The sequence below is a fragment of the Daucus carota genome, chromosome 9 (genome assembly GCF_001625215.2).
Source record: "Daucus carota subsp. sativus chromosome 9, DH1 v3.0, whole genome shotgun sequence".
NCBI classification, from domain to species: domain Eukaryota; kingdom Viridiplantae; phylum Streptophyta; class Magnoliopsida; order Apiales; family Apiaceae; genus Daucus; species Daucus carota.
Genome location: NC_030389.2, coordinates 19,570,062 through 19,585,139, shown reverse-complemented (window position 1 = coordinate 19,585,139; position 15,078 = coordinate 19,570,062). Strand labels below are relative to the sequence as shown.

At 30.1% G+C, this 15,078-nt stretch overlaps 1 pseudogene; it reads right to left on the bottom strand.

Moving 5' to 3' along the window:
• Positions 1-3,242: 3,242 nt before the first annotated feature.
• LOC135149461 (E3 ubiquitin-protein ligase UPL5-like) lies at positions 3,243-6,503 on the bottom strand (annotated as a pseudogene).
• Positions 6,504-15,078: the final 8,575 nt, after the last annotated feature.

The window sequence follows — 15,078 nt, the reverse complement described above, 5'->3', positions numbered from 1 at the left end:
TATATATATTGATACAGTATTGTTAGTTTGATATATATAGAGCTTTAATATACATTTTTACATTATAGTTTTTAAATTAGATACAATTTTCTTATAAATTAAATTTTTATCCTATTTTAAAATTGATTTTTTCTAATTTTTTTTTCTTAATTACATGTTATATTATGAATTTGTTTTGGAATGATATATTTTATTTTTGTATAATCATTATGTTGTTTATTATTTCTAAAGAGATGAAAAATATATTTTTCAATCCCACTTGTAGAGTCTTTAATTTTTAGTCAAATTCAAATTTTTTTGTTTGTAATTGATTTGGAAGTCTAATAAGCAAGTGTTATGTGTAACTAAAATTAGTTAGAGATCTTGTCAGTTATTTCAATAGTTGTTGGACAAATCTATGATCTTTATTAATAAACAAAACCTCCTTTGAGTGAAACATCATAATTAACAAATATTAAATTAACAAAATTGTTATCATCAATTACTATTTTAATTTAATTATTATTATTATTATTATTCAACTACGAAACAACTTACATATTGCCGATGATTTTATATTATAGTGATTGTTCCACCAATATATATTTACATCGCCAACAAAATTGTTCGTTTTAAATTTAGAACTCAAACAATTTAATATAAAAAACAACTCATAAAATTCTTAAATTTTTTTTAAATTCAAATAAACAAAAAGTCCAATTAAATTATTAGTCAATTCCATATTATTCTTAAATTTAATTCAAACCCTATCCTCCACAAGAGTACTGCATTAAAGACGAAGAAGAGGATGATACTATCATGACAAACTTAAATACTATATTTTGATACGAAGAGAATTTTGGTATCGATTTTACTTATTTCATTTTTATTTATCCGATTATATACATCTTTTTGATACAAAAAGAAATTAATAATATGAAAAAACATTATATTATTAATTATAGTAATATTTAAATTAACCAGCTCACCCAATTTTTCTAAATAAAAATATCAATTCAATAATAATTGGAACACATGATAATGTCTCAATTATATTTAACCAAAATGCAATTTCTAGTTAAATTCAATCTAATACCACTACTCATACCAAAGAACATTATAGAAATTAAAATTTTTTAATAACATCATTTTTTAAGAAGGTAGCATTTCCTAATTTTTCAGACATATATTTGTATTGCAAATTTTGCACATGTCATATTATTCCCTTATTCAAACCATATACAAGTGGTAGATTATAAACGAAACTGCTATTTGTTGAAAATGTTATAAAATATAACCTTCCCAAAATCTTTGAAATTTTAAAGTGTAATGTGTTCAATATTTTGATGATTTGATTATGTGATGGATATATATAACTTTAAGCGTTGACGGAAGTGGTAATGAGAGTATTATGTGATGACATGAGTCATCCTTATGTTGTTGTCTCTGGGGGAGATCCGGTTATTAAAGGTTGAGATTAAGTTGTGTGAATGTAATTGAATTTGTGGGGATGTTTATGGATGTTTTAGTCTTTTGTTTGTGTATGATTATGTGTTTGGGATGTTTTGTTAATGAAAATTATGATAGTGTGGGTTGAATATTTGCTTGGATTGTATAATAGTTAAAATGTTTGTTAGGTATATATTGAATAGTGAATGCATGTATGGACAGGTTTTTGACCATACTTGAATGGTAAAAAATGGCAGAAATATAAAAAATTGCATGGGCTTTAGAATAAAAATCCAAACTTACGACAGATATATATGTCGAAAGTTCCACATTTCTCTATAATTTATGGCAGATATTCACAATAGGCTCAGTCGTGAGAAAACTACCGACGGAATTTTTCGTCACAAGAACGGAACCAAAAATACGAAATTATGGGTCCACAATAAACATATGACGGAACTTTCCGTCCTAAAATGTCCAACTTACGACGGACTGTACGTCGTAAGTTTAACTATGAATATGCTAGCTAAATTGCGGGTTCTACCAGGTCAACTTATGGTGGATACGCGCATGTGGACTATGCGTTTCTAGTTGGGTAAATAGGGCACTAATCTTAATAATATATATTTTGGACACTTCATCTATCAAAATGTGAGATTTTGGTCATTTTATCATGAGAGTAGTTATGGTTAGAGTTGTTTAAGTTCGATTTAGTGTAAAACTAATTGATTAATTTAGTTATGAGCTACTCTTCTTTTATCGAAGTTTATTTGGTAATATAGATTATGTTGTCATAATAATTACTAGTATGATTTCTAATAACCTGTATGCAATCCTATTTTCAGAGGTTTAAATTGATTTTCTATTAAAACTCTTAAACGATACAAAGTTTTGAAATATTTATTTTTACATTTTTTCAAAAAATAAAGGTTTTAAATAATTTTGTGTTCGTAACACCAGATTCAGAGTCCCGCATCTGAGAGATGTTAGAGTTATATTCAGCACCTAAAACGTGAGTCATGATTAATTTGGATCAAATATAACATAATAGTTCTTAATAAAATCTAAATTAGGATAGTCCGATCTAGAAGAATAATTTGAATATATGTCATCTTTGAATTTAGGAATAGAGGTAATTGTAATTCTCACCCCCCCCGCGACTTTAATTTTAAAAAAAAATGTATAGCAAGACTTAATAAAAAAAAAACATATGCACCCCCAACTTCACTATTACAGAAAATACTTTTTGCAACGTACTTTTTGTGTTGTATTTATTAAAAATCGTCGCGCAACTCTTTTTCTAGCATCGGTTTAAGTATCCACACATATAATGAATTTTTTTGATTTATAGCGACGGTTCTTCAAATAACCGACACTGTGTTTTACGTCGGTCAACAATAGCCACCGCTTAAAAGGAGTTTTCTGTGTCGATTTACGGGACACCAAGACTGTACATTTTCTGCAGTGGTTCACGAAATAAGGACGCTATAGATCTATAGTTTCTAGCATCGCCAGACAATTATCCAGTGTAATAGAATGTTTTATAAATTATTTAAAAATCTAAAAAATAGTTATTGTATATTTGTTCCATCGGGTTTATGGCTGATTTTAGTCAAAAATCACCATATTTGCTTACACCAGTTTGCTCTCGACAAAATCAATTTGCAATACCCTTGACAAAAACCAATTGCTCTCTTAGTCTGCTCAATCTCTCAATTTGCAAGACCGTCATTTATATTTAACATATGAAGTACTGCTGTTTAAAAATAACTTGAAAAAAACCAGACAAGAATGTATATTATGTAATGCTTGTATTAATTTTTGTATGTGCCACCAAGAGAATTTACATCCCTGACATATGGAGTAATGTTTATCTCAAGCAGTCCCAAAGCTGCAGGCAACATGCTCCTGGGTAACGAGGCTGAGACGATCTTGCATGACTTCCAACGATTGGTAAGGAGGAAAGCACAACCGATAGAAGCACGTCTGAGAAGTTGGAAGGCGATTGCACGTCTCGTTCACCTTGTAAATGTATAGCCTGGAAGTTAAGCCACCAAAACCTTCTACAGGTAGATTCTTCAGCGACGTCCAAAGAATAGTAGAGCTTTTCTCTGCCCTGCTGACATACTCGCCACAGTCTGTGATTTAAGATGGGTGATTCTTAATAATGTAATATCATACCTAGTGCATTGTACACAGCTAGTTGAAAGGATAAGTAGATAACTCATTAGAACTTGCATAATACTCCCTCTGTTAGAATATAATAGTCGTTTGACTTATTTTTCACGTATTTTTAAAGTTTTGACCGCGCACTTAGAAATGTTATTTTAAAATTTTCTTTTCGTGAACAAAAATATGTGAGTCATATTTTTATTACAAAAGAAATTTTTAAAAATAATATTTCTAAGTGTACTGTCAAACTTTTAGAACTACGTAAAAAAAAGTAAAACTACTGTTATATCCAAACAGAAGGAGTATTAATTAGGATCACGTCATAGAATATATAATAAGAGTAGGTATTACTGACTCATACCTCCCAGAACCAAGATATCTGAGGATCAGTTTCCTCATAGCCATTGTAATCAGTGTGAGACTTCCAATCCTCAACACATAGAGGTCTTTCACTGCCATACAGCATCCAATCAAAATCTTCAAGTTCTAAGCATTGGAAAAATGATTCACGGAGCCTGTCCGAATTCATGATATCGTCAAACCCTTGAGTAAACTGAGCTACCTGATCCTTAACAGAATCAACAAAGTGATATTGAACAAGCCGAGCAACATAGTTTACTCTATTTTTACTATTCACGGAAATATTTTTTCCATCAGGCAAGAGCTCCACAATATTTTTGGATCCAAAGTTGTCTGCTTCGACAATAAAAGTTAAAGCTAGAGCATCTTGATCAACTTCATCTGGATCCATTTCCAAAATTCGCTTGCAACTACTGTAGAAGACTGGATCTGTATCCCGTATGTCTTCCACAGAAACTTTCTTTCCGGCCAGTTGTTGAAAAAATACTCTATCAAAGACAATGCCAACCTGAACTTTGCGAATTAAGGCCAATGCAATTACTCTTCCAGCAAACTTGAAGTATTCTAGGTGCAATGGATCCACCCTAGACACTGCAAATTCGGACGAGTCATTAATTTAAAAATTGAATTTATCAGAGAATAACCAGGGAGGAATTCAAGGGAGAATATGGGGTGAGGTATAAAATTTTTAAAATACTAATGTTGAAAGCAATCACTATATCAAACACCAGGGCAAAATATATTAAAGTCACCCATACGATTCATACTCGCAGAAGCATAACAAAATATAACTTCTATGAATCATATATAGGGCAAAGTAGAATGACAAAAGCACCAAGCTGATTACCTGAATTCGGAAAAAACCTTCTACGATCATTTGGACAAGCTACAAAGAGGGCATTTCGAGGGTCAAATATGGCTTGACAAACTAAGACAAACCACTCCCTCTGAACACCAGGGCCAGTAGCTTCCTCATCTTTAAACTGCAAATCTAAACTAGCTCGAAGTGTTTCAGCCTCAGAGTGTGCAATGTATTCAAAAGAGTCCTCCAACAATCGTGATCTGTCAATAAGCATGATCTCTTGGATCAGGTTGTTATCCTCATCACTAACTCGTGCAAGTAACATCATTGCCAAATGCCTTCTGCACTCAAAATTTGTCACCTCTTTATGCACCGAAATCCATTCATAATCATCCTCCTTGCTAGCATATTTAATAATTAAATAGCAGAAAGAAAGCTTCCTATTCCTCAAAGTTGTCCAAAACTGTTTTGCTAAGTCTGGGAAGTGCTTAGACATATTATTCAGCTCCATTATGATTGCAACATACTGGTAGCACCCAAGATTTTCACTCTTAGTCGGCAATAACTTCTCCAGTTCTTCAAGACATGAATCCATCTTGTTCAGCAGCCTAAAGAAAGTCTCAACCATGATACTAAATTCTTGATAAGGACCATCCTGAGATACCTTTCTGTATCGAAACTCAAAGAATAGCTCCTCTGTAATAAATGTTTCTACAGGCATCAGAAAGTTTTTGAGATAGACAACCTCAGTCAATAAAGGATGTGAGGGACTCATCCTTGTATCCGGTTCTATACCAGCATCCATAGAATGAACTATCTCATCGGCAGCCTCTGCAACAAAAGTTTGCATGTCTTTTATAAAATTAACAAGATAAGCATAGCCAGCTCCATTCGGTGCAGTCTTCATCTCGGTACATTTGACCATGTCACTAAGACATCTTCGGCACGTGTTAAACATAGCATCGTTGCGGTAATATGGCATCCCACGCAACGCCTTGCAAATCTCTAAATACATTGGTATACATTGTAGGGAGAGATGTCGAGGCAGTAAAGAAATTAACGTAATCAACTCTTGAATCAACTCATTGCCAAATATCATATTTTGAGGAGACATATATAACATTGCTAAAGAAGCTGGTACATGAGAACAACAAAATACCTGCAGATAATGACCGAAATAATTATCATTATCCTTCGGCAGAAAATCTCCGAAATAATCAGATAAGTTTCTTCTAATCACGCGACGTGCTTCTCTATCCCAAGCTTCATTCCCCGAATTTCTTTTACACAATCTCCAAATCAATGAAACAATCTCATCAACTAACTGTTGAGCTTTGACAAGACGAGTACTCCGCATGACTCCAACCAACTGTAGCACAGCATCATTTTCTACACAACATTCCCCCAGGGTTTGCTCCGGGTAAATCTGCTTGCTCTTATAAATTAACATCTGCACGTTCGATGGAATTCCAGCTTTCGATTGTATCAAATCAAGAACGTACCCAATCGTATCGTTAACATCCGCTCGAATAACTAATGTGTTCATTCCAGAAAACAATCTTACAAGGAACTGTAGGCTAGAGTGCGATTTCGATGACTCAGCCGAACACGCTGCTGATCGAGCACCGGAGACGGAGTTGATAACGTCAGATCTCATTGTAACGGCGGAAGAGGAACTCACACCATCATCGACACGGGTATAAGCATCCAATTTGTGTTTGCAGGAATCGATTAGAGACATTTGGTGTGTTCAATATCGAAGACAGAATTTTAGAGATGACCGACCGTATAAATTAAGAGTCGCCGGAGAGAAAAATCCTTCTCGGCTTTCAGAAATCCTGCTCTTATAAGTTAATATTACTCTCGTCGTATTTTAATATTTCTAGACATTAAATTCTAGTTACGTGTTTCATATTAAAAATAGCAAAACGGTTATCAGCTGTATCCGTAGAATGAAGATACCATTTTCTTAATATGAGAAATAATCACGATTCTGTGTGCGTTATCTCCAAATTTTGATTTTTCATATCTATCCAATTTTGTATTTTTTCACAATGTTATATCGATAATTTTATTCACTACTTCATCTTCCTCCGCTATCTCTAATTTGTATGTGGGTTCATAATCTATATCGGTTGCCTGCATCGGTTGTTTTAAATTTGGAATGTTCAAAAGTTTGATAATTAACAATACTTCTCGGTTTTCATAACTATAGAATTCTTCGCATTTTTTGTTGTTGAATAAATTTCAACCAATTTCCGAAACCTTGTCGAAAATTTAATATGACTCTTGTCGTATTTTAAGATAGTGCCGGATATAAATTTTTATTACGTGTTTCATATTTATGATAGCCAAACAGTTATTAGATAAATCTGTAGGTGCAAATACTATTTTTTAACATGAGATGTAATTACAATTACGCACTACAAAGTTTAATATCACTGCTAATTTTTGAAATTTTGTCCAAAGTTTAATATCACTCTTGTCGTATTTTGAGATACTGCTAGATATTAAAATCTAATTATTACGTGTTTTATGTTTCATATTTATGATGGCAAAACAGTTATCCGGTAGATCTGCAGAATGGAGATATTATATTTTAATATGTGAAATAATTACGATCGGTGTAGGTGTTGGATTTTTCCACCCCTACACCGATCGTAATTATTTCACATATTAAAATATAATATCTCCATTCTGCAGATCTACCGGATAACTGTTTTGCCATCATAAATATGAAACATAAAACACGTAATAATTAGAATTTAATATCTATCAGTATCTCAAAATACGACAAAAGTGATATTAAACTTTGAAAAAAATTTCAAAAACTGGTAGTGATATTAAACTTTGTAGTGCGTTATTGTAATTATATCTCATGTTAAAAAAATAGTATTTGCACCTACAGATATACCTAATAAATGTTTGACTATCATAAATATGAAACACGTAATAAGAATTTATATCCCGCACTATCTTAAAATACGACAAGAGTCATATAAAATTTTCGACAAGGTTTCGGAAATTGGTTGAAATTTATTCAACAACAAACAATCCGAAGAATTCGATAGTTCTGAAAACCGAGAGGTATTGTTAATTACCAAACATTTGAACATTTCAAATTTAAAAAATCGATGTAGGCAACTGACATAGATATGAACCCACAGACAAATAAGAGATAGCGGAGGAAGATGAAGTAGTGAATAAAATTATCGATATAATATTGTAAAAGAATACAAAATTGGATAAATATAAAAAATCAAAATTTAGAGATAACGCACACGGAAGCATGATTATTTCTCATATTTAACATGGTATCTTCATTCTACATATACAGCTGATAACCGTTTTGCTATTTTTTAATTTGAAACACGTAACTAGAATTTAATGTCTAAAAATATATTAAAATACGACGAGAGTAATATTAACTTATAAGAGCAGGATTTATGAAAGCCGAGAAGGATTTTTCTCTCCGGCAGCTCTTAATTTATACAGTCAGTCATCTCTATAATATTGTCTTCGATATTGAACACAAAATGTCTCTAATCGATTCCTGCAAACGCAAATTAGACGCTTATACGTCGATGATGGTGTGAGTTCCTCTTCCTCCATTAGAACGAGAACTGACGGTATCAACTCTGTCTCCCGTGCTCTCGATCAGCAGCGTGTTCTGCTGAGTCGTCGAAATCGAACTCTAGCCTACTGACGTTCCTTGTAAGATTGTTTTCGGGAAATAAAACATTAGTTATTCGAGCTGATGTTAACGACACGATTGAGTATATTCTTGATTTCATACAATCGAAAGCTGGAATATCGTCGAACGTGCAGCTGTTAATTTATAAGAGTAAGCAGCTTTACCCCGAGCTAACATACCCCGGGGGATAATATTGTTGCGGTAATATGTCATTGCACGCAACGCCTTGCAAATCTCTAAAAATATAGGGATATATTGTTGGGAGATATTTCGAGTCAGCAAAAAAATCAACATATATAATCAACTCCTCACAAAATATCATATGATATATAGACATATATAACATTGTTAAAGCAGCTGGTGCACCGGAATACGAAAATACCTGCAAATGCCCTATATAGAGCCATGTCATCATCACTCGGCAGCAAATCAGTGAAATAATGAGTCAGGTTTCTTCTAATCAGGTAACGTGCTTCACTGTCCCAAGATTCGTTCCCCGAATTCCGTTTAGACAATCTCCAAATCAAAGAAAAAATCTCATCAGCTAACTGTCGAGCTTTCACAAGAGGCCGAATTCCCCTAGGGTTTGCTCCGGGTAAAGCTGCTTGCTCATATAAATTGACGGCTGCACGTTCGATGGAATTCCAGCTTTCGATTGTATCAAATCGAATAATTAATGTTTTCATTTCAGAAAACAATCTTACAAGGAAATGTATGGTAGGGTTTGATTTCGATGGCTCAGAAGAAGTGGAGCCGTGGGCGGCATAATTTTCCAATTAGGGTTTGCAGATGAGCGATATTGTGTGTGTAAGAATGAACAATTTAGAGACGGCTGATATGAATAATTTTGGAGCTCATGGTTGGGGAGAAAAATCCTATTTGGCTGTTTACTTGTGTGTATGCGTATCTACTCGATTTACGTTTGCATCTATTATTTCAGCACACTCTTTTTGGGCCTTTTAAATTTGAAAGGTCCCAAATTTTCATATGCTATATCCGCTAAATTTAAATTTGCACCTATATTTTAGGTATACTTTTTTGGCTTGTTTTAAAATTTTGAAATGTCCCAAATTTTCATAGTTATCACAAGTTTTAAAGCTTTAGTTTTAGTTTATTGGCAGCGATTCAGATTACTTTTATAAGTTATTATTTATTATAATCTTATTGTCTTTTTATTTGAGTACATTATATTCTTCTTAATATATATATATATATATATATATATATATATATATATATTTATAGGGGGAGGTTCAAAAGAGACCGAGGCATTGTGAGAGACTCGAGAGACCATACATCAACCATCGGATATGATTTGATCTTGTGGTCAAAATTAATTAAATGAATTTTCTATATTTTGTTGAGATTCAGTTTAAGGGTAGTATATTGGCAAAAAAAAAATCTATAACTTGTGTACGTACATTTAACGTATTCAATCAATACAAAATCTCTACGTTTCCTTCCATGAAGAGATTGTGTCCTTCCATCTTTCACGCTGATGATTTAATTACTATTTATGAGCATAATACATACACATATATATTAATGATCTTGTCAATACAACCCACGTAACAGCTTGCAAGTCTTAATATACCGATTTTACTTCAACAGATTACATTCTCATTATATATTGGATTATATCTGAGCTTCAATGGAGAACAACTTGACGGATTAATTCGTTTTTGAGAATATAGGTTCTATCTTTTTATGTTCACTAGAGTGTTCATGGTGGTGTTCTGCACCAGTGATTTTTGTCAGCCAACTTGTTGCTAAGAATTCGATGATGATTGGGTTGTGCTTCTTGATAGTTAATGGTATGTTCTCATTATATATTGGATTATATCGAAGCTTCAATGGAGAACAACTTGACGGATTAATTCATTCTTGAGAATATAGGTTCTATCTTTTTGTGTTCACTAGAGTGTTCATGGTGGTGTTCTGCACGAGCGATTTTTGTCAGTCAACTTGTTGCTAAGAATTCGATGATGATTTGGTTGTGCTTCTTGATAGTTAATGGTATGTTTATCATGTACATGACAGAGGAAAACAATTTTTCATTATTTGATAACTTGTTCCTTCGCCCGTGTTTGCTTCGCAGTGTTTGCTTTGATAGGATCTGGTAGTAATTATGTTGCTCTTTTTTTCAGATGCTTCAACAATTGGATGGGGATGGAAGGAGGGTGCACCAATAACTATCTTGACTCAGAGTTCACTCAACCAATGAACAAAGACAAAAGATAAATCTCAAATACCTCCAGCAGCTTATTCTACCCCAAATGATGTGAATACTCAAATGTTGCAATCTGTGATACAAGTAGTCTGTCATGGAATCATAAAATGGAAAATCCTATATGAGATAGTAGAAGAGGTGACTATTATTAGGAATTTATAAGTTGGGTAAGTTTTAATGATTAGTGAAATAATTTATTTTATATAGGTTGGGAAAGCTTTATTAATGGTTAGTGAAATAATTATTTCAATTTGTTGAATGGTGTTAAGATTTTATAGAAGATTTGAAGAGGTGACTATTATTAAGAATTCACAAAATTGTAGATTTCCATTTTAATATTAAATATGTAATATACGATTATTTAATCCTAATGAATCTTTTAACTTTTTAAAAATTTACTGTCAAAATTTTAAAAATTGGGTGTTTGAACATTAAAATTGTTAAAACAATTTTAATAGCACAATCATTTGGAATAATATTTTTTTTCCAAAAAAAACACTATAAATGACATGAATATTTGAATATATTGTTAGAGAATTTTAAGAATTTTATTAATCTAAATTTATTAATTTATTTTGTCCTTATATAAAAAACTTAATGTACCAATTAGTAGAATCTATTAATGTAACAATTTACATCAGATTTTCTTTAAGATTCTATTAAAGGTTCAATAACTTTATAGTGTTATATTAAGAATCTCCTACACCAAAAAATATTGTTAGAGAATTTTAAGGATTTTATTAATCTAAATTTATTAATTTATTTTGTCTTTATATAAAAATCTAAATGCATCAATTAGTAGAACCTTTATTAATGTATCACTTAATTAATTTAAATTAAATTTCACTTTTTTTTGTTGAAAATAACAACTAACAAAATTATATATTATCCATGACTGGCTAAGACAACGTCTAATAATCCTTTTTAGTAGAATCTTAATGTATATATTTGATAAACTTAATCACATAAGTTTAAAAAAAATTAGAGTTTTCATTATTTAGTAGAACTCTTATTACAATTTTGATAATATTTTAAAATTTTCTAATATACGATAAAATATAACAAAAATCTTGATTATCGTTACATAGGTTTAATCTCTTACCAGATTGTTAAATCATTCGAGATTCTATATGTGCTCGTTTAGATATTTTTTTGTTAACTTTTAAATTTTCTTTTATCTGGCTTAATATTATTTTTACATGATAAATTATATTTAAACTTATTTTATTTTAAATCATAAAAGGCATAATGGAATCTTAAGGGATCATCGTAGAATTCTACCAAGTATAATATTAAATATTTAATATAATAAAATATAAAATATGATATACAGTTTGTTGTATATTATAATGCTAAGGTTCCATTAATTATTTACGTGAGTATTTCACCATATTAATTATTGATCAAAATATTAATTATTTACCTAAGTATTTCACCGATCACTTTAAACTAAATATTAAATATAATATATTTTATTTTTTACGATGATCATAGATTCATTATAGAGTTTAACAAGGTAATCTACTCGATAAAATAATATATATTATCAAGATTCTTTTATTTATTCTTTTAAGTATCTTGTTTATTAACTTTTAATTTTTTGATCTATCTTAATATTATTTCATATCATATATTATATTAGAACTTATGTTTTTTTAATTCATGAGACTTGTAATAGAACCTTAAGAGGTCATTATAAATTTCTTTTATATATAGTTTTTTAATAATAATTTAATATATCACATATATATTTAATTATAATGCTAAGGTTCTTTTAAGTGTTTTTTTTATCATAAGATTCTTTTAAGTGTTTATTTAAGTATTTCCCTGTATTTATTATTTATAGAAATCAATTGTTTGCCTAAGTGTTTACTTGAAGTTCCATTAAGTGTTTACTATAGGTTCTATTAAGTGTTTATTTGAAGTATTTCACTATTAAGGTTCTATTGAATGTTTATTTAAATATTTCACTATATATATTTATTTAACACTTTATTCAAGTAAGTGTTCTATAAATTTAATATAATTTTAATATTCTACCAAAATATTTTCTAATAATTTTGAGTTCTTTAACTGACATATATCAATGTTATATTATTTAGTAGATTAAAGAATCTATGAATCTTGTCGTGAGATTTTTTTTTTTTTTTTTCTTGAATGAGTTGGAGGTTTAGCTCATAAAAGACAACATATCGTATGAGTTATAAAAGATTTATATAATTGAAACATAATATACACCGACATCAATGGATTACCAAAAATATAAAATTTGTAATCAATTCATTACCAAAAATATGAAGAGTCTTGAATATTTACATATCTTAAAATCAACAAGTACTGCCATAATGTAATGTATTTTTAAGTATAAATAGATACGTACGTTTCAATTTTCATTACTCATAATTAATGTTAATTAATATTGACTATAAATATCTTTGTACTATAAACTACAGTACTCGAATTCTTTGATTAAAACGTTAAATAATTTTTTGAATAATATGTTCTTTTACTTTAAATTCCGTGAAATTCTTCAACGTGTTCTTTATTGAAATCTTATTGTAATATATATGTTGTACTAAGCTTTTTTTAAACTGTGACATGTTTTTAAAGGTGTTCACTTAAGAATTCAAAATTTAACATCCAGATATACAACATCTGTATCTTTTCTTCTACATGAATTTTATGGAAAGTGAGTTCTATAGGTTAACAAAAAAATATAATGACACAAGAAGAGGATTGATCATAAATATAACCGGCCCATGCCTAGCTACAAACCCCATAAATGTTGTAGATGTCTTTTGGTTTGGCTACCCAATCGCAGGAGGCAAGATAAATATAATTACTGATCCATATGATAGTGACATCGTTAATCCCAAACATAGTTATGCCAATGGTGGAATCTCACAACTTGCTTCGCAATTCTGCCAAACAAAACACATTGTCTATGAAAAAAAACATTAAGAAACACTATAATGAAAGATAATTCTATTAAGTGCTCTCTCTAACATTTATTTGATTTTAATAAACCATTATAAAAGTACCTTTGCTGCGTTTTCTTCACCTCCATGCCTGCACATATGGCTCTCTCATGCCTACACATATGATACACAAGAAAATAAGATACGCGATTCTATTTAGAGTTCCCTCAACGATTCGTATAATAAAAACAGTATGCAGAATACTTATTTTTTTCCATTAATAACTCAAGAACAAACCTTCTTGTATCCAGCTGCACTCATTGTGTTAGGGTTCTGTGCAACTTTGTTTTTGCGCGTCTGGTATGGTTATGAGATTGTTTTTTCTAATATGCAGCTGTGCAAAACTTCCAGAAATAAATAAATCCATGATTGACGCGGGCAGCCTAAAATAGGTCAAAAGGTTTCCTTCCTTGCGCCGTACAGGAATCGTATCTGTATATCTGATTTTAGTATTTTGCACATCAGTTTGACAAGCGTGCCCTTGAGCCTGTTAAGAGTATACAGATGTAATCAATGGTTGATATTAAGTCTCTTGGCTCTCTCGCAAAGTAAGGTCTCTCTGGAACTCGACCCTTATATATATATATATATATATATATATATATATATATATATATATATATATATATATATATATATATATATATATATATATATATATATATATATATATATTTACAGTATTGTTAGTTTGATATACATAGAGCTTTAATATACATTTTTACATTATAGTTTTTAAATTAGATACAAATTTCTTATAAATTAAATTTTTATCCTATTTTAAAATTTGATTTTTTCTAATTTTTTTTTCTTAATTACATGTTATATTATGAATTTGTTTTGGAATGATATATTTTATTTTTGTATAATCATTATGTTGTTTATTATTTCTAAAGAGATGAAAAATATATTTTTCAATCCCACTTGTAGAGTCTTTAATTTTTAGTCAAATTCAAATTTTTTTGTTTGTAATTGATTTGGAAGTCTAATAAGCAAGTGTTATGTGTAACTAAAATTAGTTAGAGATCTTGTCAGTTATTTCAATAGTTGTTGGACAAATCTATGATCTTTATTAATAAACAAAACCTCCTTTGAGTGAAACATCATAATTAACAAATATTAAATTAACAAAATTTTGTTATCATCAATTACTATTTTAATTTAATTATTATTATTATTATTATTCAACTACGAAACAACTTACATATTGCCGATGATTTTATATTATAGTGATTGTTCCACCAATATATATTTACATCGCCAACAAAATTGTTCGTTTTAAATTTAGAACTCAAACAATTTAATATAAAAAACAACTCATAAAATTCTTAGAATTTTTTTAAATTCAAATAAACAAAAAGTCCAATTAAATTATTAGTCAATTCCATATTATTTTTAAATTTAATTCAAACCC